The sequence below is a fragment of the Bos grunniens genome, chromosome 24 (genome assembly GCF_055505025.1).
Source record: "Bos grunniens cultivar Pamir isolate PY7600 chromosome 24, Bosgru_T2T1.0, whole genome shotgun sequence".
NCBI lineage: Eukaryota > Metazoa > Chordata > Mammalia > Artiodactyla > Bovidae > Bos > Bos grunniens.
Genome location: NC_141188.1, coordinates 52,615,542 through 52,642,975, shown reverse-complemented (window position 1 = coordinate 52,642,975; position 27,434 = coordinate 52,615,542). Strand labels below are relative to the sequence as shown.

At 44.6% G+C, this 27,434-nt stretch overlaps 1 long non-coding RNA gene across 1 annotated transcript in view; it reads right to left on the bottom strand.

Moving 5' to 3' along the window:
• Window positions 1-1,849: 1,849 nt before the first annotated feature.
• Window positions 1,850-27,434, bottom strand: part of LOC147346292 (uncharacterized) — a 64,332-nt gene continuing 38,747 nt past the window's right edge. Inside the window, exon 4 of the long non-coding RNA XR_015154096.1 lies at window positions 1,850-2,646. This is a non-coding gene — a long non-coding RNA (uncharacterized LOC147346292). The remainder of the gene's footprint in view (window positions 2,647-27,434) is intronic.

The following is a 27,434-nucleotide window of genomic DNA, read 5'->3' as shown; positions in this document are numbered from 1 at the left end:
GTTTGTATGTCTCCAGTGATGTTTGACTCCCTCACTGCGCCAGCTCTTATTCTCAGATGTGAGTGGGTTGGCTTCTTATATTCTGGTGGGGAGAGGCGGGTGAGGAAGTGGCAGATGTGTGACCATTATCCTTCCCCCATCGGGCTCCTGTGACAGTACAGACCAACCGGAAAAGAGCCCTTTCTCTTCCTCCTGATGACGTCAACCGCATTGTATGCCACTGAATTTTTACAGCCCACTTATCTTGTTACGGCTGAGGTTGTAGTCAATTCTGGCTGAGGAGGTATCTCGCTACCCGTCAGCCAAGAGTAAGAGAATTTAATAAGAGTCCAAGAACATATATCGGATGTGGACCCTGTTGGGCACAGCATGAGGTATAGTCGTGAGCAAGACAGGCAGTGGATGGCTGCTTAGAATTCACGGTCCAGAGGGAGAGGAAAGCATGGAACAGCTGTATGAGTACAAGAGCTATGGAAGGAAAGCACAGATGCGTAAGCAGCATTTTAAAGGGTTGTTGTTGTTGCTGTTCAGTTGCTCAGTCGTGTCCGACTCTGCGACCCCATGGACACCAGGCTTTCTTGTCCTTCACCATCTCCCGGAGTTTGCTCAACTTATGTCCATTGAGTCGGTGATGCCATCCAACCATCTCATCCTCTGTTGCCTCCTCCTCCTCCTGCCCCCAATCTTCCCCAGCATCAGGGTCTTTTCCAGCATGAAACATAAATAATATTAATCTGTCTTTTGTTGTTCCATCTTTACCAGAAGAAAAAGAATAAAAGAAGGGAGTTGAAAGGGGAGGAAAGGAAGAAGAAAAGCAGGAAAATAAAAAGAAGCATGAGGGTACGTGGCAACCGGGACCTGGGCTTAGGAACAGGGAGGTGATAGAGAGTGGTGAGGACCATGGTAAACAAGCATTCACCCGGATCTATAGGACACTCTTTCAGCTAATTGCTTCCAAGTATAACTGCAGGGCCACTGTTTCCAAAGCTTCACTTTTTAAAGTAAAGCAATAATTCTGATTTTTTTTAGGTGAACTCTCCTGATTTTTAAATGTTGACTCATATAAAAAAATTAAATTCCAAACAGGCCAAACCAAACACCTTGGCAGGTGGGACTCAACTTTTGAGGAGCCAGTTTGCTGCCTCGGCCTTGAAATGGTGTGGTGCAAGGTTATAGATCTCAGAGTGCAAAGCCAGACAGATCCCATTATTCCAGAGCCTGGGCTTCTTCTCCAGCATGGCAAACACCTCACAGCAATTCCACATTCCTTATAAACTGACGTCGCATTTTACCTCGATATTTGCCAAGCGAAAGAGCTATCTTTTGAGGAGGACACTGGACTAGGTGACTTCAAAGGTCGCTTCTGAATCTAACTGACAACCCCCAGCTTCAAATTATGAGAATAATAACAGCATAACAATAATGAAGGCAATGATGCATTAAATACTTCACTTCCAGTGAGTCCGCCCGTGTTATCTGGTTTAAATTACTCAAAGTATTCAATCATCTCATTTGTGCAGGAAAAATTATCACTGAATTACACACTATGGGTAAAATATAAGCCGGACCTGCTCATCCTTTTTTGGACACTTGTGCCAGAGATTACAGACGTGCCTAATTACTGGTGGCATTTTGCTTTACTGGCCAAAATTGTTACCCCCAGGGCAAGCATGTGCAGAATGAGGCAGGCTGTACGAAAAGATCGCCTTTTCTATTGTTTCACCAGATTAACTCAGGGTGGCTCTGAAGTGGGCATAGTTTCTCCAGAAATTGACAATCTAGCCAGAGAGCAAAAGGATCTCTGCCTATTAATAGAAAAGCAAGAGCTAACTCAGGGACAAATTCAGCAGGGAGAGAGATGAGAGGTGGTAGAGGAGTTTGCTCTTTTTTTGTAGCAGAGGTGGATGGAGTCGGGCCCCTGGGGAGGTGAGTCATGTTCGAAAATGCAGGCAGGAAGGCAGAGGGTGCAAATTCAATTCTCCTCTTCGGATTTGCAAGTTTTATCTCCATTTGGCAGCCTGGGACGCGTGTGGGAAAGACAATGAGGAGACTGAAGATGAACCAGGACAACCTGGGGGTCCCTGACTTCTTTTCTGCCCCTATTTGGCCCTGGCACATTTTACCTCCGGCATAAACCGCTGTGGCCTGGGTGCCCACGGCACAGTTGCAAGCTGGCAGAGGGCTGGGCACATAGCACTGGGGCCTCTGCTCTTTGTGACAGTTCCCGGCTGATCCCATTTCTGCAGGGACAGCAGGGCTTTGAAGACTCTTCTCAGGGCACCGTCCATCCATACAAAGGTCTGCTGTCAGCCATGGGCAGGCCCAGGAGGGGACCAGGAGTGAGCTGGGGGTCCAGGGGAGGCCTGGAAGCCCCCTCCTCCAATCTGCCTGAAGGCCTGAAACCCTCCTTTCTAAACCAGTGCAGGCAAAACAATTCAGGCTGTCTGTAGGCTAGGAGGAGGCCAGGAGGCAGCCATGGGGTGGGGTGGGGAGAGTCCTGATGGGAGGCAGGCGGGGTGGGAAGCAAGGGAGAGAAGGTGGGAGGGGGAATCCCATTTGGAAAGAAGGCGCAGGCTTTGAACTTGCAGATCTCTCCGACTGAGCCAGAATCCACATGAAGGCAGCCCCAGCTGGGTGCCTAGGGGTCTGTAAATAAATGTGACAGGGTGAGTGAGATGACAGCTCCCCGACCTTAATGCATTCACCCCAAGGTGCTGCGGGCATCTGCTCCATAATTAACCAGGCTCTCCCCTCCGTACCCCCTCCTGCCCCTGGGGTTGCTGAGACATTGCCATAATTACCCGCTGTGGCTCTAAGGAGCCCTCTGGAAGGAGTGTGCCCTTGGCTCCTTCCCTTCCTCCGTCCCTGCCACTCTGGGTAGGGGGACAGCCATCCCTGGCTGCCAGGGGTTGGGGGCGTCCCATTTCTGGGGGCCATCACAGTATCCCATCCTGCCCACCATCATCCACACATCTGTTCTCCCCCCTCCCAGGAGACTCAATGAGGCAGCAAGGAGGAAGGGGCATCACAGGGTACCCGAAGGGACATTTTCCACCAGCAGATCAACCATCTATATCGTGATGTCTGATGGCACGAACCGACGTGCCCCTGGGTTGAAAACCACTGCAGTGATGAAAACCGACGGGGCCACTCAGCACCTAGAAAATGTTGAGAACGTCTTTCCAACAATTATGTGATTAATACTAATAACAGCAATAATGACATCATTTATTCTAGATGAAAGAGCAAGAGCAAGTGTCTGTCTGGCTTATTTAGTCTCAGAATGTCTCCCTATGTGTTGTGTGTACCAGGCATTCAATACGTATTTTTTGAAGGCAGATCATGGCTTTGTCACATGCTTTTCATAAGGTGTAAGTGTTATCATCTTTATATTCAGGTGAAGATAACTGAGGCACAGAGAGGTCGAGCCACACAACAAAGGCGGTCAGGGTTTGAAGCCAGACCTACGGCGCCAGGACTGTGGTCCTTCTGTTTCGCCGTGCTGCCAGGTCACTTCACTGCATGAAGCACTTCAGTAGGTCCCTAAAAGTGGGTTTCCTACTCTTTCTATCTGTAATGTCCTCTTTGACTCGCTGAGCTTAAGGACTCAGCCCATTAATTTATGAATCTTTTATTTCACTGCTTGAGCTTAAAGACTCAGCCCATTAATTTATGAATCTTTTATTGGTGTGAGTCATTTTCTTTACCTTTGCATCACCACTGCATTTCACAAGTACCTAGCACATGATAGATGTTCGATAAATATTTGTTTTATCAAATAAATCAATTTGATGGTAGATACTCAATAAATACTTTGTTTAATATTAATTTAATTTGTTTTACAGAGGACCCTCCTGAGATTCCAGAGACGGAACTCTCTAATCACTAGAGGCTATACAGCCAGGAAATATAAGAACCATGATTTGAATTAGAGCTTGACTGAGTTCAGGGACCTTTCCAATAACCCATGTACCATTGAGCTCTGTAGACACCATTTCATATCATGTTAACAAATAAAGTTCTATAATTGTGGTTATTTCCATTTTTTCTGACAGTATCTTAATATATACTACCAACTAATAATCATAAACTTGAGTTATTTCAGTTTTTATTGTAATGAAAGTAATATGAACTTACTATAGATTATTAGAAGAGAACAAAGAGAAAATAAATTAAATCAATAATCTCCAAACATTTTAAATGAATATTTTCTGCCAACATGTCTATGCATTTTGACATAATTTAGATTACAGTTTTTATATTCTAGGTTTTTTAACTTACTGTTATAAACATTTCCCTGCTTACTTCAAGAATTTCAATAACTTCCCTATTTACCATTTTAAGTGACTTAAAATTATCATTTTATATGCTCAATAATCATTTCTAATGGCTAAAAAAATTAATTATATGGAGCACACACTATCAATTATACATTCTGTCCAATCCTATATAATTTTTCACTACTAGAAATAACAGTAAGGTGAAATTTTTTTTTTCTGAATTTCAGAACACTTTATAGAGTAGTTCTCTAGGAGACAAACCATCGAGCCAACGGATATGAACACTTTCAAAGCTCTTGAGATAGATTGCAAACTGCTTTCCAAATGAGTTGCACTAATTTTTCCCCACTAACAGTAATCTGGATTTTACCATCATTTTAAATTTGATAATTTCTTTCAAATGCACACACAAAACCATCATGTTTTGAATTGTAATAGGAAAACAGTGTTAGAGATGGAAGACTCCCTCCTTCTTGTATACATTAGGAAACTGAGGTCTGGCCAGTTCAGTGGTCTGCCCAGGGTCACGGTCACTTGGGGGGATGAACTGGGCTGAAGCCAGGTCCACCGTTCCACTCTCCCCTACTGTCTCCCCAGGAACTAAAAACCACTTGACGATCTATTTATCTGTTCAACAGCAGTGTTGCACGGCTGCTATCACTTGACATCTTAATTTTGATGATACCTTCTAGGGAAGCAGCTTTTGGAATATCTGGACCCGGCAAGTAACAAATTTCCTTCTATGGTGAGAAAAGGGTATTTCCTGATAACCCTCTTCTACCTGCCAGGGTTCTACGGGAAGGCTTGTATCTACTTATCACTTCCTCCCCTTGGCTCAGGCTTCTGGAGCTCTGTGAGTCCTGCTTGACACGCACCTTGGCAGCTCTCGCCATACCCTTCCCAGGGGCCTCTCTCTCTCCTGTCCCCACTCAGCACGATGGCAACCGACCTCATTTCCAACCTCAGGCCAAGCGCTAGTGTTGCTCCTGCCCATCTGCCACGTTGGCCAAGTTTCCCTGATTGCTGAGTGATTCCAGGCTCTTCCCAGGAAGACTTAGTGAGCTGCAAGCTAAGCCCAAGCCTCTCCTCCCAGGCTCTGCCTTGTTCTCAGAGGAGCTTCCATGGCGTCTGCGGATGCACCTCCTCCACCAGGACCCGGACAGCCCATCAATCGCCCCCTCAATGTGGGGCCTGTTTCATGCCATGAGAGACAGAAGGTACCTCCCCAACAAAGTCTCCCAGGTGACCTCCCAACACCCAGCTTCTTCCCTCCAACTCAGGTTACATACCACGACCATGCAGAGTGTTCCACAATCTACTCAGCTTACTTCTCTGCTCAGAAACCTTTCTGTGACCACCAGTGGAAAGAGACTGGTTTAGCTTTCAAGTCCTTCCTTCTAACACCTGCCATCTACCAGTCAGTCAAGTTCTCCGTATAGCAGCCTGGCTAGGAAAGGGTGACCACGGAAGGGGAGTAGCAGAAGGTGGCGGGTGAGCTATGGGCAGAGTGGAGATATGATTGAGGTTGGGTGTAGGAAAAAAGCATGAGCTGGGATCGTAAGGGGGTTGTACTGTCTACTCTGTTAGAATGTTCTTTCCTATTTTCTCTCCAATAGACCACTCATCCTTCATAACCTATTCCAAAGGTCTTCATGAAAGACCTTTGAAGTCTTTTACAACCTGCCTTGCAGTATTCCTGCCTGGAGAATTCCATGAACAGAGGAGCCTGGCGGACTACAGTCCATGGGCTTGCAAAGAGCCAGACATGACTGAGTGGCTAACATGCTTGCCTCCAAACTTTTATATCTTTCTCACTAATCCTAAGACACTTGGCCCACACATCTGCTATGCCATTTTTCACATGAATTGACGTATTTTTTTAAATTTCTGCTCCTGCTGCTGCTAAGTCACTTCAGTCATGTCCGACTCTGTGCAACCCCATAGACGGCAGCCCACCAGGCTCCCCCGTCCCTGGGATTCTTCAAGCAAGAACACTGGAGTGGGTTGCCATTTCCTTCTCCAATGCATGAAAGTGAAAAGTGAAAGTGAAGTCGCTCAGTCGTGTCTGACCCTCAGCAACTCCATGGACTACAGCCTACCAGGCTCCTCCGTCCATGGGATTTTCTAAGCAAGAGTACTGGAATGGGGTGCCATTGCCTTCTCCATAAAATGTCTGACTTCCCCACAACTAAATACCCATGCTATTTTTCAAAGGAGGCTGTGTCTATTCATCTTTTTTATCCTAATTACCTAATTCTCCTCTTAGTGCTTGATCAAATATCTCTAGCAAGAATGGATACAATGTGTAAACAGAACGGTGGCTGGATGGAATGAGCACATAAATGAATGAGTCATGAACATATAAGTGGGAAAGATTTCATTGCACTACCTGAGGTGGGGCATACATGCACATTTGTAACCCAAACTGGCACCTTTAAAATCAGGACATGGGCATGTAATCATCTGATGGGGAGTTTTGTGCCACATAAAACATGGGAAATTACCAATAAACATTGATCAATAAATGAGCTGGATAGTTTTGCACAGAAAAGCCCCAGGACTATAACTGTAAAGCTTAAGCTCTGTAGTTAGAATAATCCATATACTCCTGGCTAGCCAGAAGCAGTTCTACACTTTTTTCCCATGTATCACAAGCCATATGGGTCACTGCTAGTACATATGACATCCCCCTAACCAGTCTCATATCTATGAAGCAGAGGAAGGCTGGGGTGGACAGCTAAACCATTTAGTAGCCAAGAGGAAATCTGAAGCTTAAGATTCCACACATCTCTTGATCACTAAATAATAGGCCAGCACTAAAAATACCCATGGAAGAATTACATCTGGCTGGGCATTTGAAGGAACTTCCTGGGTAGCTTAAATGGTAAAGAATCTCCCCGCAGCAAGAGACTTGGGTTTGATCCCTGGGTGGGGAAGATCCCCTGCAGGAGGACATGGCACCCCGCTCCAGTATTCTTGCCTGGAGAGTCCCATGGACAGAGGACCCTGGTGGGCTACAGTCCATGGGGGGCATTTGAAGAAGCCTTTGTGCTCTCTTATTTGAGGCTATTGGGGAAATGTGACAATGTTTTACCCACAGTTTAAATTGGTGGCACGTTCTTGCCAAGTGGCCCAAGAGTTGCTGGTAGAGCATCAGTCACTTTTTTTTACTCTTCCCTTCTCTACGTGAATGTCTATGCTTTGTAATTGAATCTAAATATGGCATTGGGGTACTTTTAAAATCCAGAGATTGGATATACTTATTGGAAGAGGCTGGCTTACAGGTTGAGAATTTGGCACTGTCAGCAGCTGAGGGGCTTGGAGAATATGGCAGGACGAAGGCTGCCCAGAGCAGAGGGAGTGTGGAAAAGGCCAGGTTTGGCTTAAGAGCCTCAGCATCAGCTGCTGCAACCTGGCAAGTGGAATAAGCAATTTTTTCACAGCCGGTTGTAAAATTAAACGTATGAAAAAAATAAAGTAAATGTTCTGCCTAGCCAGTGAGTTAAATGAGAGAAGAGGAGATGCTTCCAAACAGACCTGAAAACCAGTGCAGTTTGGTGGTCTAAGGATAGCCAGAAAGATAATGGTATTTCAAGTTCTCAGTCAATGATGTACAATACCAAGAGGTTTGCAAATTATGGCCTGCAGGTCAAACCTAGGCCACCACCCGTTTCTGTAGGCTCACTGGAAAGAATGGGCTTTATATTTTTTAATGGATGGGAGGAAAATCAAAAAAGAAGAATATATCATGACACAGGAAAGTCATATGAAATGTGAATTTCAGTACCCGAAAGTAAAGTTTTATTGCAACAGGACCACAAGTATTCATTAATGAATAAATGTGTGTCAGAGGCCATTTTCCTGCTACAAGAGCAAAACTGAGTAGCTACAAAAGATACCACTTAGCCTGCAAATCCTAAAATATGTATTCACTAGCTATCACTTTCCAGAAGTTTGCCAACCTCTAATATGCAAGATAAGTTCAGGTTCCATCTCTTGTGAAGTAAAGGTATCATGTGACACACTGAATGTGAACATGAAGTCGCTCAGTCGTGTCCGACTCCTAGCGACCCCACGGACTGTAGCCTACCAGGCTCCTCTGTCCATGGGATTTTCCAGGCAACAGTACTGGAGTGGATTGCCATTTCCTTCTCCAAGGGATCTTCCCAACCCAGGGATCGAACCCGGGTCTCCCGCATTGTAGACAGATGCTTTACTGTCTGAGCCACCAGGGAAGTCCTGTGACACAGTATAAGGCACAAATTTAAAGTTCAAAGAGAATTTGGAAGACTCCTGGTCCAGCCTTCCACTCTATAGTATGTCCTGCAGAAATACAGGAGTGAGGACTCAACAAGCTTCCAAAAAGCCTAGCCCTTCATCAAACACCTCCACTCTACATGCTATGTTTTTGTGTTTTTTTTTAGTTTTTTTTTTTAATTTTATTTTATTTTTAAACTTTACAATATTGTATTGGTTTTGCCAAATATTGAAATGAATCCACCACAGGTACACATGTACATGCTATGTTTCTGATATTAAACTATAACAATCCTTACCTACATCTATCTTATACAGATAAGATTTAAGCTTCCCTATCTATAACCTATTTCTACACTGAGAGGGTATTAACAAAAATCCTTTTTGATCAAAGAGAGGAATCCCACCTATTTCCGTGGGTTAGTACTTTGTATGTATTAAGAGGCTTTCACATACAGTATCCCATTTTGCCTTCAAAACATCTTCCAGAGGAAAAGCCCTCATAATTATTCCTGTTATGGTGATGAAGCTAAGGGTTAAGGTTATGGACTGAATTGTGTCCCTCCCCAAATGCATACATTGAAGATTAACTTCCAACACAACTGTATTTGAAGACAGGGCCATGAGGGAGGTAATGAAGATTGAATGAGGTCATAAGGGTGGGGCCCTAACCCAAAAGGACTGGTATCCTTGTGAGCAAAGGAAAAGACACTAGAGATCTCTCTCTCTCCCTCTCTCTCTCTATACACAGATAAAAATGCCATCTGAGAATACAGCAGAAAGGTAGCCATCTGCAAGCTGGGAAGAGAGCCCTCGTCAGAAACCAACGCTGATGACACCTTGATCTCTGCCTTCTGTCCTCCAGAACTGTGAGAAAATAAATGTCTGTTGTATGAGCCCCACAGCCAGAAGTAGTTCATTATGGCAACTGGAGGAGACTAAGTTAAAAAGGTTAGATGATATGTTCAAAATGAGGCAGCTCAGCAGTGGAGAGCTGGGACGCATCACTCACTGCACAAATATTTGTTTATTAAACACCTACAAAGTGTAAGCAGTCTTCTGGAGGAGGCCGGTCAAAGAATCACACAACGCAAATAAAACTATAATAATTGCTACCACGGACAGGTATCTGTGCTACGAGATGTAAGTAAGACGAGCTGACTTACTCAGGAGTCCAAGGGGACTAACTGGAGACACAATTGGACTGAGGTCTGAAAGGCAAAGGAGAGTTTACTCAGTGAGGGAGAGGAGGGAATATCCAGAGAGAGGGCATGTACGAAGGCCTGTGGTGGCAGGAAGCATGTGAGGATCAAGGAAATCAGAGAAGGCCAATGTGTCTGGACCAGAAAGATGGCAGAGTGACATGAGAAGACACGGAAGAGGCAAGGACTGGTCAGACTCCTCATGACCTTGTCAGCCATTTTAAGCAAGCGTGGCTTTATTCCAAGAGCATTAGAAAGCATTAAAGGGCTTTCAACATGACTTTTTAAGATTTCTAATTAGAAAGGATTACTCTGGCTGCAGTGTGGGAAACGCTGGAGAGAGTCAATGGAGCTACAGGAAAAGCAGCTGAGAGACAGTTGCCACAGACAAAATGAGACAGGCTGGTCTCTCGGGCCACTGAGGTTGCTTTGAAGACGGAGAGAAGCAACTGGTTCAGAGAGCTGTTTATAGGGTGAAATCATCAGGTTTTGTGACTGACACACGATGAGGTTGAGAGGGAAATGCCCAGTGTGTCATCGTGCCTCCTGCACACACAGCAGGACGCAGGAGATGGGGTGACACCGACCGAGATGTGAAACGGACAAGTGCTGGAAACCTGCCTGCGCCCGAGCAAAGCTGGGTGTGCTGGCTACCGAGCAGCAGAGCGTGACGGGCACCTGCACAGCGCCTCAGGGCGAGGGTGCAAGAAGGGACGTGTTACAGAATTTGGGCTTCTCGTAGGTGATTTGGGGATCATGCGAGGAAACGGGGTTTTGCTCTGCTTTGGGTGCTGTAGAGAAGTGAGGGTGATTCTATGATTGGATAACTTCATAATTCATACCTGGAAGCGTACAGGATGGGTGATGTTTGGTCATTTTTGTTTTAGGGACATTGTTTATGTTTTCGTCTATGTTCAGACACAACTACGAAATGATCTTGCTTGTGTCTTGTCTGAGCGGCCTTGCCTGATGCTAGTGTTCTTTGAAATCATTTATGTTGAGCCAGACGGCCCCACGGTTTAGCTGTAAAGGACAGAAAGCTCCCAGCAACAGCACAGCCTCCATGATGGGGCCAGGTGAGTTTCCAGCTGTCGGAGCTGCTTTCTTTTCTCAGTCACCTCTTCTGGTCAAGGGCAGATAAAGTTGGGCTGCAGGACACTCATCTAAGATATTCCTGTTGTCATCACTGCTGAGCTTTTGCTGATTGGGAGGTTGAAAAGGATGCAGTCTGCAATGGGACTAGAGTTTGTCACTGCAGTTCTCTTTGTGGTAGGACAAGTGGTTAACATCCGACAAGACAATGGCTGCACGCTAGCATTTACACCTCTGGACGGGACACAGCAGCCAACGGTAACACAGGCAGTCACGAGAAACAGCAGCAAAAATGGTAGTTAGTTCATGTAATAGACCCAGAAGACAGGGACCTAGATTACCAAACACAGGCAACGGAAACCTGTCCCACGTTCCAAATAGCGTTCTCTTGAGATCCAAATGGAGCCTAATTATAGATTTCTAATTTAGATGCAACAAAAAGTGTTTGCTACAACATAAATTTCCTCTTGGCTAGCTAAGAAGAAATTAAGGGCTATGCGATTAGCCAAGACAATGTAACTAATGAATTTAAATTGGTTTGTGAGGTTTCCGGAGCCGAAGTTGTATCATTTATGATATTCACTAGGGTCAGAGATAACATTCACGCCACCTTTTCCATCTATATCATCCCTATTCTAGACCGCATGGTAATTCTCCCAAGCAGCCTGTGTTTGCCTCCTTGGGAAGGTTTCTGGGCATTCTTTTCAGGGAACCTCATAAATCCATGGCCTGGCGCCTCATCTCCTCTGGCTGAGAAGGAGAACAGACTGAGCGCAGGGAGGCAACTGTCAGGGCCAAGAAGAGCAGTGACCTTCTTGTTAAAGAAGGGCTGACTGAAGCTGTTTCTGTTCGGGGTGAATTTTCCTAAAATTATCCTCTTTGAAATTATATATTCGAGTTTAATGTTTCAAACCCCTGATTGATTGCTCAAGTTGGAGCTGTGATGACAGTGTTGGTTTTCTTCAAGAGGCTGCAAATGCCAGCTCTTGCGAAAATGACAGCACTTGGAGAAATAATCAGGTTCACTGCACATCTCTCTTCAATGGCGAGCTTATCACTGAGTTCACAAAACTACCCATGATGGCCTTTCTCCCACAGCACTGAAGGTCTTTTATTGCTAACTAAAACCCTATGGAAAAAAATGAAGCATTTCATTTTAACTTCCTGTTGGTGTCTATTTTCCTTTCACTAGCCATCTCATCACACACGTACAAATATTTTGCTTAAAAATAAAGTCTTTCCATATGGTTTGAACATCTCTGAAAAGCAGAGGGTGGGGTAGATGACTTCCCGATGTCCCTTGGTGTGTTGGAATGTTACGATTCCTGGATTCCTGAGCTGGAAATAGCCAAAAATATACCATATGCTATTTCTGCCATATATGAAGTTAATCAATATCACAAGTAACAACCATACATCAGGATAGTGATCATGTGAGTGCTGCTGCTGCTAACGGTGATCATGAAAACTTCTACTTTGGTTTGGAGTGGGGAGTAGAAGGTATAAGACTCACCTGAGCTTAATTTCCAAAGAACTTGATGAACTTTGATTCCTCTTATTGGAAGTTGGAAATGAAAACAAATCACAAGTTCACAGAGGGAAGGAGCAGAGATGGCTTAACATTAAGGCACTGAGTTTTATTTAGTTGCAAAATAAGGATTAGATTCAGGACCTCTGGGCCTAAGATCGGAGAAGGCGATGGCATCCCACTCCAGTACTCTTGCCTGGAAAATCCCATGGATGGAGGAGCCTGGAAGGCTGCAGTCCATGGGGTCGCTGAGGGTCGGACACGACCGAGCAACTTCACTTCCACTTTGCACTGGAGAAGGAAATGGCAACCCACTCCAGTATTCTTGCCTGGAGAATCCCAGAGACAGAGGAGCCTGGTGGGCTGCCATCTATGGGGTCGCACAGAGTCGGACACGACTGAAGCGACTTAGCAGCAGCAGCAGCAGGGCCTAAGATAAGGGTAATATATTTGAAATCAATTTAAGGATTGATAACTTTGGGCCCCCAAAAGTTTCACTTTATCCTTATGAAAATGACTGGCAAGAGCCTAAAAGCTCAGAGACACCTCATTTTCTGTAGAAGAAGGTGAGCATTCACTCCCCACAAATACAAAGGCCACATCCATGGAACTGAGTTGACAGTTGCGCATGGGACCATCTGGCTGTATTTATAATTGGTGTAATGAACAGCTCTTCGTTTCAGATGTTACAAGCAAGATGATTTTAGCACATGCTAAGTGAACATGAGGATGGACCTATCTAGTCAAATGATGGAAATGAATTTAATAATAAAAACCCACTAGGAGAAGCAATTGCTCATGTGGATTTTAAGGAAACTCGTCTTGCCATCTGCTATTGCTAGCATTTTCAAGCACCATATTTGCCTGTTCTCTTCTAGAGTCCAGTGCTGCTAAGCTCTTCATATAGAACACTAGGCAGGAGAACAGAGTGATTGGAGGGATGGGAATGAATGTCAAAGGCCCTTTACTATCTCCAGACTGCTTTTACCAGCCAGGTAGACAATAGGAACCAATGCTGGGCATCTCCAGGAAAGGTTTTGTCATGAAGGACAAAAAGGTGGACTTGGATCCACTCAGAGATCCCCAGGGCCGTCAGGCAGAGCTGCCTGACCACACCAGTGCCCCATTGCACCCTCCCTGCTCCACGCCCCTCCTCTCCAGTACACACAAAACCCAGATGTCATCAGTTCTAAAGACTGGGACAAAGAGGGTCTGCCCAGAGAACGAACACACGCCTGCAGGCATCATCTTATAGCCGTTTATAGTTGGCCCAGGCCCTGGCACAGTGTAGAAGCTCATAATAAGGGAAACAGGATTCTCATCACTAGGGAATCAGGAGTTGGTGGTGGTGGTGGAGGTGGTGGATGGATGACTTTGATATTCCTCTGTCAAGAGAGATGCTTGGGAGACAAGGTACTTAAATGCTCATGGGTCTAGGTGGGTCCCACCCCACAAGCTGACAGCAGAGAAAGTGAAAATTTAGGGGACCGTGAGTACAGGCAGCAAGCACGTGTTCCCCATCCCCTGGGGATCCGATCTGTTTGCAGTGTGTTTCCTGGAGAAAGGGAAATCACACCTCGATTCAAGCTTGGTACCGAAGGCAGTGTGGCCAGAGTCTGCAATGTGGCCAGAGTCTCCAGAGAGAGAGAACCACCTTGGTAACAGGGGGGGCTCAGTCCTACCTCAGGGCAGATGATTTAGACCTCCATGGAGATGGTCTATGCATTTCTTTTGAAAAACAGAACTTCTGACAACAGACCCTGGCAAACAGCTTTAAACCCAGAGAGGACTATAGACTGCCGTCTTCGGGCCCCTTGTAGGCCCACACGGGAACCAGAGCAGGGTTCTTCCCAGACCTGTGCTCCACAGGGGCACAAAATGGTCAGGAAACAGCCGAAGAGAAGCCAGATAAGTTACATCTGCATGCTCTGCTCCTGTCCGTGCCTGGCAAGGAAGAACACCTGTCGGCAGTGAAAACCTTAATGAGGGGCTTCCCCAGGGGCTCAACAGTGAAGAACCAGACGGCCCATGCAGGAGACCCCGGGTTGATCCCTGGTCTGGGAAGATCCCACATGGCGCAGAAGCCGCGGGGCAAGTGAACCCTAGTACCGCAAGTAGTGAGCCTGTGCCCTGGAGCCTGGCACCCCAGCTACTGAGCCCACATGCTGCAATAACTGAAACCAGATGCAGCCCAGAGCCCGCGCTCTGCAACAGGAGAAGCCGGCACACTGCAACTAGAGGGTATCCCCACACACCACAACCAGGGAGCAGCCCGCATTGGAACAAAGACCCAGCGCAGCCGCAGATAAATAAATGTTTTTAAACATGAGTTTCCAGGGCAAGGTCAGTCAGTGAGGGGATAACTAGCTGTTCACACAGCTCTATCAAGTTGGTTATTAGAGAAAGACCATGAGAACTGGGATGGGAAATACCCTGGGGCTTGGAGACACAGTTCTTAAGTTTTTTGTCTGGTTGTGGTTTTGGTAGGAGTTGGCAGTGGGATAGAGGGCTCAAGAACATATATAGGGACTTCCCTGACAGCCGAGTGGTTAAGACTCCATATTTCAAATGCAGGAGATATGAGTTCCATCCCTGGTTGGGGAACTAAGATTCCACATGCCATGTGGTGTGGTCAAAATAAAGAAAAAATTTAAAAAAAAAAAAAAACAATAAAAAAATAACATGTAAAATGAAAGCTACAGGTCAAACTTTTTCTGCAAAGAAATGCATATACACATGACTTGCCTTCAAATTCAGGGGGCTCACAGAAACCCTGAATCCCAAGTGTGCACCCAAGGTCAAAAAGCCTTGCTTAGGAGGCACTCTTGAATGGACCAGGTGTGCAGTTTATTTATAGGATATAATAACCTCACTAGCAATTTCTCAAAGTGTGCCTCCTGCAGCATTTACATCACATCCACCTGGTACCATCACCTAGTCCTTGCTGAAAATGCAGATTCCTGAGCCCCTTCTCAGAATTAAATAATCAGACTCATTCATTATAGGGTTTGGGAATTTGCATTTTTAAAAGCACTCCAGTAGTATTTATACTGTATATAGATTAAGAGCTCCTAAGATTTGAGAATGGCCCTAAAAAGGTCTTGGGAGTCCAATCAAAACCCAAGGCTGATTTTTTTTTAACGTGTCAGAAACTGATAACTAATTGATTGTCAATTGATTAAGGACCAAGAGGATGGGTGGAGATCAAGGTCGTCTGACTGAGAAGAGGGTGCCCACTGATACTGGTGAGGAGCTAACATTTGAGTTGGCTCATGTGAGTCCAGCATCTGCTTTAGTCCAAGCACTTGAGCATGTGGTTTATGCCATTTCCTTCCTCTCAGTCATTCTTATATTCTAGATGAAGAGATCAAGGTTCAGAGAGTTAAAATAACTTGCATAGGGTCACGAAGCAAAATAAGGTGAGGAGCCCGACTCAATACTTCTGCATTTTTAAAAATTACACCAAACAATCTTCTCTTTATATGCCAAACTGGGAGTATACAAGAGAAGTAAATGCATTCATTATATTAAAAAATATGGAAAATATATTGTCTCCCTCGGTGAAGGAAAAGGCTACCCACTCCAGTATCTTGCCTGGAGAATTCCATGGACACAAGAGTCTGTCGAGCTACAGTCCAGAAGGGGTTGCAAAGAGTTGGACACAACTGAGTGACTAACACTTTTAATTTTTTCATACAATTCAGAGTCCCTGGAGGGGCTGCTAGAGAAACAGTGTGTTGAATCAGTTCTGAAGAGTCCATATAATTTTGAATTCATTCTACCTTATGTAGAGCCTGGGTTTAAACAGACCAGAATCTCCAAAAAATCCACCTCAAATATTTCTTTTGATAAGGAAAAATATTTATGGGTGACAGAGAGTGGAATTCCCAAACAAAGAAAAGCTTCCTGGTTTGTGAGTCCCTAGTTCTTCAACAGGCCTCCAAGGAGAAGGCAAACTTTGCTGAGTGTTCACCGAGTGCCAGCCACGGTATTAACTCATTTAATCCTTATCCAAACACTTAGGGTGAGGTATTGTTACCATGCCCGGCTTTAAAATGACATGAACCTGGCCAAGATGTAGCAGGTAGGAAATGGTAGAGACAGGATTTAGACCCTGAGAGTCCAGTGACAGCAGCTCTCTCTAACAATCAGCTACAGTGACAACCTAGCCTGGGTGGAAATTTAGGGGAATTTGCTGAGTTCATTACATGGGAAGAGAAACATTAGAAAGATGATATGTGACAAAAGACTTGATATTCATTTGGGTGCACACGTGATTATGTTTTGAAAGTAAAGGGCCTTAGGTCATCAGTTTTGGAGTCAACTTCCTGAGTAACTATGAGATTGAGGAAAGAGGGATAACTATTTATCTGTCTCTTTCTGTGTGGCAAATGACTCCATTCCCTGAGGAGAGTTTCTCAAACTTGAAAACATGTTTATTCCATCTCTGAGCAATGTTTTGCTCCCTTTGAGTCTAGGGAATAGTCCTGAGGGGCACTAACCTTGTTTTAAGTGCCCTGCCTTTTTGCAACTCTCCCAAACTTTAATCCACAATATGAGGACCCATATTTTAAAAGCTGGATGGCCTGACAGCAGAAAACAAGAAAGAGAAGGATTTATAAAGATGTGTATCTGTCCACCCAGGTGTCCACTGCCAACCCATCAAGAATGGTACACACCTCCAATTTCCTAAGAAGGCAGGGAGCATTAGCACAGTGCTGAGGGCTCTAGCGATTCAGCAATATGCACCCAAAAAGATGGTCAGGTTTCAGCTGCTCTTAGAAGCTCATCCCTTATAGTTTCATGACTCTGAAAACATTCCCTCCAAATATGTCCATATGTTTGCCAATGGAATAACATCAACCTCAGCTTTCTTGTCAACATTTTTCAGTAACTTTCTTTTGTTCATTCCTTTTAGCCTTGATCTCGAAGGTTTCTCAGCTTTGCTGCAGATAATTTGGTTGACCCAAGAATGCTGGTGCTTCTGGCTCGGTGTTCATCCAAGCCATCCTCAGCATGCTAATAATAAGAGCTAACATTATTAAGTGCTGGGTGGGTACATGGTAATGTTCTGAACAATTGCATACATTTAATTTAAATCTTAGTTAATAACTCCATGAATTAGAGTTGTTTTGCAGATAAAGAAATGGGAACACGAAATGTTCCTGCCCTTTTCTCAGGATCTCAAGGCTGATATGTAGCACAGCAAACTCTGAGTCATAGTTTGGCTTCAGGACCGACGTGCTCAACCAGTGTGCTATTTGCCACCAGTGTGTCTATACTTCAACCCTAATGCTACCTACTGTAGCTTTAATTTCTTCACACTACACTACCAACTCATGTACATACATTAACACGTATGCTAGAGCAAGAAAGATTCCCAGAAGATCAAAACCACTATTCAAACAGTAATAACAATAGCTAATGGCATTGTGCCTTCTTTATGATTTTAAAAGCATCCTTGCAAAACTGTATAAATGACAATATTTTAGCCCTGTGAGTCAGACAACTCAAGTGGATTGTTCAAGATCAGCAGCAGATCTGTTGACATTTGAATCAAGATCTGCCAAATTCAGAGGCCCCTGCCCTTTCAACTATGACAGCATCCTTCTTATCAATTGCTAGGCAAACCAGCTTAGTACAGTCGAATGAACACTCAGATAAATTGACTGTTACCATGGTAGAACTATTAACAGCCAAAGAAGGAAGGAAGCATTGGCCACAACTAGACATAAAGTCTAGACTTTAAGAAGAAAGTAATTTATAAAAGTTTGGAGAAAGGGGTGGTATGACTCCTTGGTGACAATGATAAAAGTTAAAATGGCTAAAAGAGGAAAGATTCATAGAAAAGAATTCTATCAGAACAATCACTAATGTCTTAGTTTGTTTGAGCTGCTGAAACAAAGTACCATAGACTGGATGACTTATAAACAACAGAAATTTCTTTCTCACAGTTCTGGAAGTCAGAGGTCAGAGTGCCAGCACGCTCAGTTTCTGGCAAGAACCCTCGTCTGAGTTGCTGACTGCCCATTTCTCAATGAACCCTCACAGGGCACAAAATGTAATCCAGCTCTCTGATTTCTTATCAGGGCACTAATCCCTTAAAGGCTCCATCTCCAAATATCATCACATTAAGAATTTTATCTCAGCACCTAAGTTTTAGACAACACAAATATTCAGTCCATAAAAACAAATGATATTGATCAAGAAGAGGAAAGTGTCCTTCAAAAAAAAAAAAAGCAAACAAAATCTACGCAGATAGCTCTCTAATGATCTCAGATTACAAAAGAAATGCCTGAAATACGAAAAGAAGTATTTATAACCAAGAAATACTAGCCACTCTTAATGTACCAAGAAAAAGAGAGCTAAAATTGCCCCAGGCCTAAAAAGATTGACTGGCTTTGGGCTGAGTTCAGAACAGGGAGAAGACTGCAGAAAGCAAGAGCCCTGTGCTCAGGGTCAGAGAATGTCCTGCTGAAAGCTAACAGAGGAAAGACAGGACAAGCGGTCTCTGTCTTGCCTTCTCTATTGAGGAAAGCGACCTTCAAACTTGGAAAACTTAAACAAATATGATTTGTAGGAAACCGAACCCTGAGATAGGCAAGGAGACAACAAGGAAATAGCAAGCACCTCAAGTGATTTCAGGTCCACAGGTCCAGCTGCAGTGAGTGCTGGAGAATTTGAGGGGATTTTAGAGAACAGACACATGCTCCAACTTTTAAAAACAAGGTCCTACTGTACAGCATATTCAATATCCTGTGATAAACCATAGTGGAAAGAATATGGAAAAGAATGTATATATATGTGTGTGTGTGTGTAATTAAAAGATGCTTGCTGCTTGGAAGAAAAGCTATGACAAATCTAGACAGTGTATTAAAAAGCAGAGACATCATTTTGCCAACAAAGATCTGTCTAGTCAAAGATATGATTTTTCCAGTAGTCATGTATGATAGTATGGAAGTTGGACCAAAAAGAAGGCTGAGTACTGAAGAATCTATGGTTTCGAACTGTAGTGCTGCAGAAGACTCTTGAGAGTCCCTTGAACAGCAAGGAGATCAAACCAATCCTAAAAGGAAATCAATTCTGAATATTCATCAGAAGGACTGATGCTGAAGGTGAAGCTCCAGTACTTTGGCCTTCTGTGAAGGCCTTCACCTGCTGTGAAGAGCTGACTCACTGGAAAAGACCCTGATGCTGGGAAAGAGTGAGTTCATGAGGAGAAGGGGGCAACAGAGGATGAGATGGTTGGATGGCATCACCGACTCAATGGACATGGGTTTTAGCGAATTCCAGAAGACGGTGAAGGACAGGGAACCCTGGCTTTTGGCAGTCCATGGGGTCGAAAAGAGTTGGACACAACTTACCAACTGAACAACAAAAGTGTGTATAACTGAGTCACTTTTCTGTACAGCAATAATGAACACAACACTGTAATTCAACTATACTTCAATACAAAATAAACTTAAAAAATAAAATAAATAATACACAAAACAGAAACAAAAACCTTCAAAGGATGAATCTTAGAAAAAGGGAAAAGTATCAAGACCTGGCAATATTTTTTACAGACATGAAGACTTTTATTAGGGCAATCATTTTAGTAAGCATAAAGATCTTTTTAAAACAAATAGATGGCCCAAGTATTTTTTGTTAAGTAGTAATGGTAACTGAAGTAAAAATCAGCAAAATCAATTCTAAATAAAGACATTTCAGAATACAAAGCGTCTTCTGAAGTTCTTTAACACTGAGAACTAATCACATTATTTTCCAAATTAGAGTGACTAATAATTGATGACTATAATTAATACAGATAACACAGATGAAACTGTGTTTCTAAAGTAAAACATATATATTTGATTTAGTATTTTATGAATCATGTTTGATATCACAAAATGAACTTTGGACAAAAAAATGTTACAAAATCTCAGAAAAAACTGACAAGGAAAAGATAGACACAGTGTATAAATAATGTTTATGACTCATGTGGATATACAGAAATCAGGTACAAGATATTTTGATACAATTATTTTGAAGGTATTTTGACAGCCCTGTGAAATAATTTAATTTTAAAGAATTTTTCTCAAATGCCAATTAACATAATTACATACACACTCACTTCCTGACCTTCGTCCCACTTCTGAGTGAATTTTAGAGGGGCAGTAAGGTCAAATTCGAGAGTGAGATGAGACTGCAAAATTCATTATTGACTTTGCTAGGGAATGAAAAAAGACGTGCCTGTATTTTGATGCACCCATTTTAATATGGCCAAATCAAAGTAGTCACATCAAAATCTCTTTCCAGACCTGATTTTCACATATTTATATGCATTACAGATGTTGGAACTCTATAACAGTAAGGATCCATATCTTCAGCTCTCTCTGAGACATTTACTTTCAGGTTGGCAATAATTCATTGTGCTTCTAATACTCATGAGGAGAGAAAGATGGAGGCTGGTTTCAGAGTCAATATTTGATAGATCTCCACCAAAACAGATGTTGTTTTCTTGCTTTCGGGAATATAAGGAAAGACCGTGTATCAATCCAGGTTCTTTGTTTGTAAGAAGTAGAAATAGACCCTGGCTGACTAAGCCAGGAAGGACTTTTTAGGAGGCTGCACAGCAATGCTTTCAATAGCAGAAGAGGCAAACAAGATAGGGGAAGGCCCCTGGTCAGAGGAGCTCCAGAGAGCTCACAAAGAGCCCAGACACAGCTTCCTTAAGGAGGCGCCACCAAGAGCTTCAGCTCCGCTGGCCATTGGTCCTTCTGGGTCTCGGCCCAAGTTTCTAACGCTGTTTCAGGTGCCCCCTTCCCTTTGATCGGAACAGCTGGGGTCGTGTGGAGAGAGGAGGGCAATCGCCCCAAGGGAAAAGAAAGGGCACAGTTCTTAGAGGAAAGGGGTAGTATGTGGAATAAGAAAGAAAAAATAGACCCACTAAAGAGGTGGAAATATCAGACCACCTTACCTGCCTCCTGAGAAACCTGTATGCAGGTCAAGAAGCAACAGTTAGAACCAGAAGCAACAGCTGGAAAAACGGACTGGTTCAAAATTGGGAAAGAAGTACAACAGGCTGTATAGTGTTATCCTGTATATTTAAAATCTATGCAGAGTACATCATGTGAAATGCCAGGCTAGATGAAACTCAAGCTGGAATCAAGATTGCCAGAAATATCAATAATCTCAGATATGCAGATGATACCACCGTTATGGCAGAAAGCGAAGAGGAACTAAAGAGCCTCTTGATGAAAGTGAAAGAGAAGAGTGAAGAAGCTGGCTTAAAACTCAACATTCAAAAAACTAAGATCATGCCATCCAATTCTATCACTTCATGGCAAATAGATGGGGAAACATTGGAAACAGAGACAGACTTTATTTTCTTGGGCTCCAAAATCACTGCAGATGGTAACTGCAGCCATGAAATTAAAAGATGCTTGTTTCTTGGAAGAAAAGCTACAACAAACCTAAACAACATATTAAAAAGCAGAGGCTACTTTGCGGACAAAGGTTCGTCTAGTCAAAGCTATGGGTTTTCCAGTGGTCACGTATGCCTGTGACAGCTGGTCCATAAAGAAGGCTGAGCACTGAAGCTTTCAAACTGTGGTCTGGAAAAGACTCTTGAGAGTCCCTTGGACTGCAAGAAGATCAAACCAGGTGTTCCTAAAGGAAATCAGTCCTGAATATTCATTAGAAGGACTGATGCTGAAGCTGAAGTTCCAATACTTTGGCCACCTGATGCAAAGAGCCAACTCATTGGAAAAGACCCTGATGCTGGGAAAGATTGTGGGCAGGAGAAGGAGACGACAGAAGATGAGATGGTTGGATGGCATCACCGATTCAATGGACATGAGTTTGAGTAAACTCCAGGAGATAGTGTAGGGCAGGGAAGCCTGGCGTGCTGCAGTCCATGGGGTCACAAAGAGTCAGCCATAAAGAGTCAGACATGACTGAGCGACTGAACAACAGCAAAAAGACGTGAACTTCAGACTTACACTCATTTTCAAGAATACAGGTTTGGCCTTACCTCCTTTATGTAAACAAGGGGTTTAGTTGGCTGTAAGCACAGTAAGAGTACTAACACAGCCTCGGCAGTGCCAGCATCAGTAAGCTGGTGCCCCTTCAGACATTCCAACATGGCCACGGGACCTCCGCCATGGCCCCCTGGTGGCTCTGCTCTGCGATTCTCTTCTCTGCGAACGTCCTCTCATTCACCCCTCACTTATAGGGATGGTAATTGCTTCCTTTAGTTACTCATGTCTGGGTTATCTCACATTTACTCTCTGTCCTCATGTAGCTATATGAGAAGCTCCTGTGTTACTTTCCCTTTACTGGAAATGTTGAGAAGATTTCTGTCTTCTTCTCAGGGTCTGACTGATGCAAATGCTGAAAACCCAGATGACGTCCACAGGAAGAGGTGGATACCATGTGGTACTTGGAATGCATGTCTCGTTCAAAGCAAGACTTAGGGAATGTGATCACCAGCTTTGACTACTTGAAGAGCTTTCAATCAAAAAAGGGATTATATTTATCCTGTGTAGTTCCAGAGGGCAGAACAAGGATTAGCAGGCAGAAGTTTTCTCACTCACTGGGAGCAGGTTTCTAAGAGGAACGGTCCTCTAAGTCCTTGAACTGCCCACAATGGAATGTACTGGTGACTTTTGTAGGGGGCTAGTCAAGCAGAGGAGAAGGCAATGGCACCCCACTCCAGTACTCTTGCCTGGAAAAATCCCATGGATGGAGGAGCCTGGTAGGCTGTAGTCCATGGGGTCACTAAGAGTCAGACACGACTGAGCGACTTCACTTTCACTTTTCACTTTCCTGCATTGGAGAAGGAAATGGCAACCCACTCCAGTGTTCTTGCCTGGAGAATCCCAGGGACAGGGGAGCCTGGTGGGCTGCCGTCTATGGGGTCGCGCAGAGTCGGACACAACTGAAGCGACTTAGCAGCAGCAGCAGCAGCAGCAGTCAAACAGAGGGTTGATTTTCATCTGAGACTCGGGAGAGGTGCCCACCAGACTGATGTGCTGGGCCAGATCAACTCTTGAGCCTCAAATATCCTCCTGCAGAATCTATAGACTTTAATGAAAGATTTAGTCATTTCCTTCCTTTTTTTATATTTGGGGGTATAGTTGCCTTACCAAGCTGTGTTGGTTTATGCTATACAACAAAGAAAATCAGCCATAGGTAGGTATATCTAACCTCCCCCTTGGACCTCCTCAAACCCCACCCTCCAACCCAGCCACCTAAGTGATCACAAGCATCGAGCTGAACTCTTGTACTGTACAGTGGGTTCTCACTGGTCATCATCAGAAAAATCCGCAAACAATAAATGCTGTGGAGATGGTGTGGAGAAAACGGAACCATCACGCACTGTCAGTGGGAATGCAGATTGATACAGCCACTATTGAAAACAGTTCCCTAAAAAAATAAAAACTACCATATGACCCAGCATCCCCATTATTGGGTACATACTCTGAGAAAACTATAATTTAAAAAGGACACGTGCACCCCAATTTTCATTGCAGCACTATTTACAGTAACCAGAACATAGAGGCAACCTCAGTGTTCAATGACAGAGGACTGCATAAAGAAGCTGTGGCACATACATACAGTGGGATATTACTCAGACATAAAAAGGAACAAACTTGGGTAGAGATGCAGATGGACCTAGAGTCTTTTGTACGGAGTGAAATAAGTCAGAAAGAAATTAATCATTTTCTACTGGAGCTCAAGGACAAAACTGGGGTGCTTTGTGGCCTGCAGAAAAGAGTATCAGTCATCCCTCTAAGATTTATCTTGGCCCCAAGGGCCCTTTAAAATCATAACCTTTCCTCTGAGACTGAAAAATTCAACTTCCCTCTATTTGCATGCCCAGCTGAAGGCAACACCCATTAGTAGGAAGATTCCCTTCATTTGCTCCCCTCTCTGCTTCTAGGGCTTCACCCTGCATCCCTGCATTTTATGCGCAGAGGCCCGTTGGAGGAGCCAAAGTTGACCTCAGCCCACAACTAATGGAATCAAAGGATGTGAGTGCTCTGAAAAGAGCTGCTCACCTTTGTGAATCTCCTTGGACAGATCTAAATCTGAGTCTGAGGCTTCCCATGTCAGCCCTGGATTCACAAGGATGGGCAGACAGTCGTGTGGGAACCAGACAAGTCTTCAAAAACCTAATGAGATTATCTTCCTGCCACCCTTCCGATTCTTGCTGCAGATCTGTACAGCCTACCCTTCTGCTGTGCGGGGCACATGAGTTTCGCAACAGCTGTTCTCCATGTACCAGTTATCCTTTCCTTGAGCAAAACTGCACTGTGGCAGTTCGGGGGGTTGGTGCGGAGAAAGACATTCCTCTTTTAACCCTGCTAAGCCAAATATAAAAACATAATATTATAACCTCTAATATATTCAGAAAATGGTAACTTCTAGAACACTAAAAGAAACGTTCTCTTACATTTTCCAATGAGAACATTGGAGGAGAGAGGAAACTCAATGAACTATGATGGTCAAAACCCCAGATATAATAGAACCAGAAATTAAACCTCATTCGGACCTAGTCCAGGGATCCTCCCCCTACTCAACAGAATCTCATTGCTTCAAACGATCCTATGTTACAAGAGAGAAAACCACCGAGTTAATTGTTTTGGTGGCTCAGCCCGGTTTTCTTGAGAGCCAGGGTTCAAACAGACAGCAGGCCGTCGGTGACCTGGACGCAGCATCTTTGCCAACATGGCCCCTTGGGGATGATCCTGCTCTCCATCTGCTTCCCCTCAATTTGTCCCAACATTTTTGTCACTGTGACATTTGTCATATGTCTTACCCTGAGGGTGTGATTGCCCAGAAGACAAAGGAAAAATGCCCAAGAAGTGATGGGCAGGGCCTGGCCTGCATATCAGCAACTGCCCAACTCTCTGGACTCCTCCCAACTAGAGACAGTAGCTGTTCCCTTTCTCCAGGGGATCTTCCCAACCCAGGCCTCCCGCATGGCAGGCAGATTCTTTACCATCTGAGCCACCGGGGAAGCCTGGTTTAGACACACAAAGGGTGAAATAAATACCTCTTAAAACACATACACTCCCACACGCCTAGACGCCCAACAAGAACAAAGAATAGTTTTGAGTTTAACAATATCCTCTTCCCACAGCGACTCCCCAGAAGCAGGGCTGTAAGGCCGTGCTCTCCTAGTGGAAAACTGCCCGTTAGACCCTGCACTAAAAGGGCAGTAAAGAGCAGGAAAAGAGAAATCTATCGTGGCATGGTGGGAGGTGGGAGGTGGGATGTGAGGGTGAGGGTGGAGTGGGGCAGGGGTGTCTCTCATGGATAAGCTCCCGCTATGGGACCAGCTTCCCGCTGCAGGTCAGGTCAGCTTGTCTTCCAGCTCAAGAGATTTGAATTGCGATGCTCATCTAATGCTCTCTGCTACTTCACCCCCCGACCCTCTCTGACCACCCCTCCTATTGTCCCCGTCTCTGTCCCTTTATGTCCCCGGCCCTCTCTCGGCCCAGCCCCTCCAGTCTGGGGCAGCCACCTGGGGACACTGAGATCCAATAATTAGCCAGGGCAGCTGCTCGAGCAAACAAGGTCCGGAGATCCGCAGCTGGCGGGTGGAGTCCTGCCTGGAGGAGGGGGCCCCGGGGGAGACCCACCGAGCCTTCTCAGGTGGCCAGATGACGCCTAATGAGGCCCCCCGCCCGGCAGGCCGCACCAGATGGGCAAACGCCCGGGAGCCTTAGGGAGCCGGCAAGACGCTGTGGGGACCCCCAGGGTGCGGTTTCCTTTCCAGCTGCCCCTGGGCCGTGGGGGAGGGTGGTTAAGATAGTAATTGGCGCCAGGGGTCAAGGCGCCTCGCTTTTCCCTGCCAGGAGGGGAGATGCTCTGCTTCCCAGTGATGCGGACCGCCCGCCCCCGTCCACTTCCCTGCAAGGATCCCGTCTACCAGGCTGGAGTCTGAGTATTTGATGCTGCTGATTGCAAATGATTTATTTTTGGATGCACACCAGAGGAGTTGGCACTGGGAACATTTTTATAGACTTAACAATGCATACCATGAATTCATGAAAGGGAGAATTAAACTAAAGTGGAAACAGGGAACAAATGTTGGGGTTTCACTCTGCTTCGTACAAACGTCAGCTGCAAAGGGCGTGGCAGAGGCGGGGCGAGGCAGTTGATTTAATTTTGACAAGTTGCAGTTTCTGGGCAAGGGAGTAGTCAGGAGCCAGTGCGGAGAGGGGGCGGTGCGTGGCTCTGGAGGCGCAGATAGTTCTATTTCAGAGCCTGTCCTGGCCTTCAAGACAGAAGTGCCCTGTGGTTCTCCTGACCCAACCGGTCACTGCGCCTCTCGCTGCCCCTCTGTACGGTCATTTCTACGAGAAAAATGTCATGAAGGACGGGCAGGGAAGCAAAACCTTTGGCATCCTCCTCCTCGCAAATTCTGCTGTCCAGGAGGAGTTTGCCTTTCCATGGAAAGGCATCCGTGGAAATAATCAAGTTTACAATCATTCAAGGGAAAAAGTGCAAGAAAACAGAGCTAAAAATGGGCCGAATGACCTCTTCACCCTTCCCTCTTCCTGCCTTCCTGCACTCCTTGTGTGACAAAGGACACCTTTGCCTTTGATGAAGAAAGCCATAGCATCAGAGCTTAAATCCTTAACTCAAATGGTCTTTTTCTAGAAAAGGAAAAGTCAGGAAAACACAAGAAATATTTTCTGCCAGTCATCACAGCCCTGGCACCCTTGTTTAGGATACTCTATAAGCATCCGTATGAATTCAGGGGAAAAACCTAGGTATCTCATTTGGTGATTTCCTTTTTTAAGCTGTTGGAAATTGAGTTCACGTCAGAATTGGTTTACCCTCCTGCCCAGTGGCAATTCTTTTCTAGCTATTATATGCAGGGAAAATTTCCAAAATAAAATGCAATAAGGCTAAAAAAAACAAGCATACAAATCATTTATTATAATATTCCTTATTTACCCTTGTTATTAACGTCCCACTAATTTGTGGATGGGACAGGCTGTGTGATTACATTCTTGGCCAGGAGAGAACCAGGCTGGCAGAAGCATATCTTTGAGCAATCTCGGCTCTCTGTAGTTT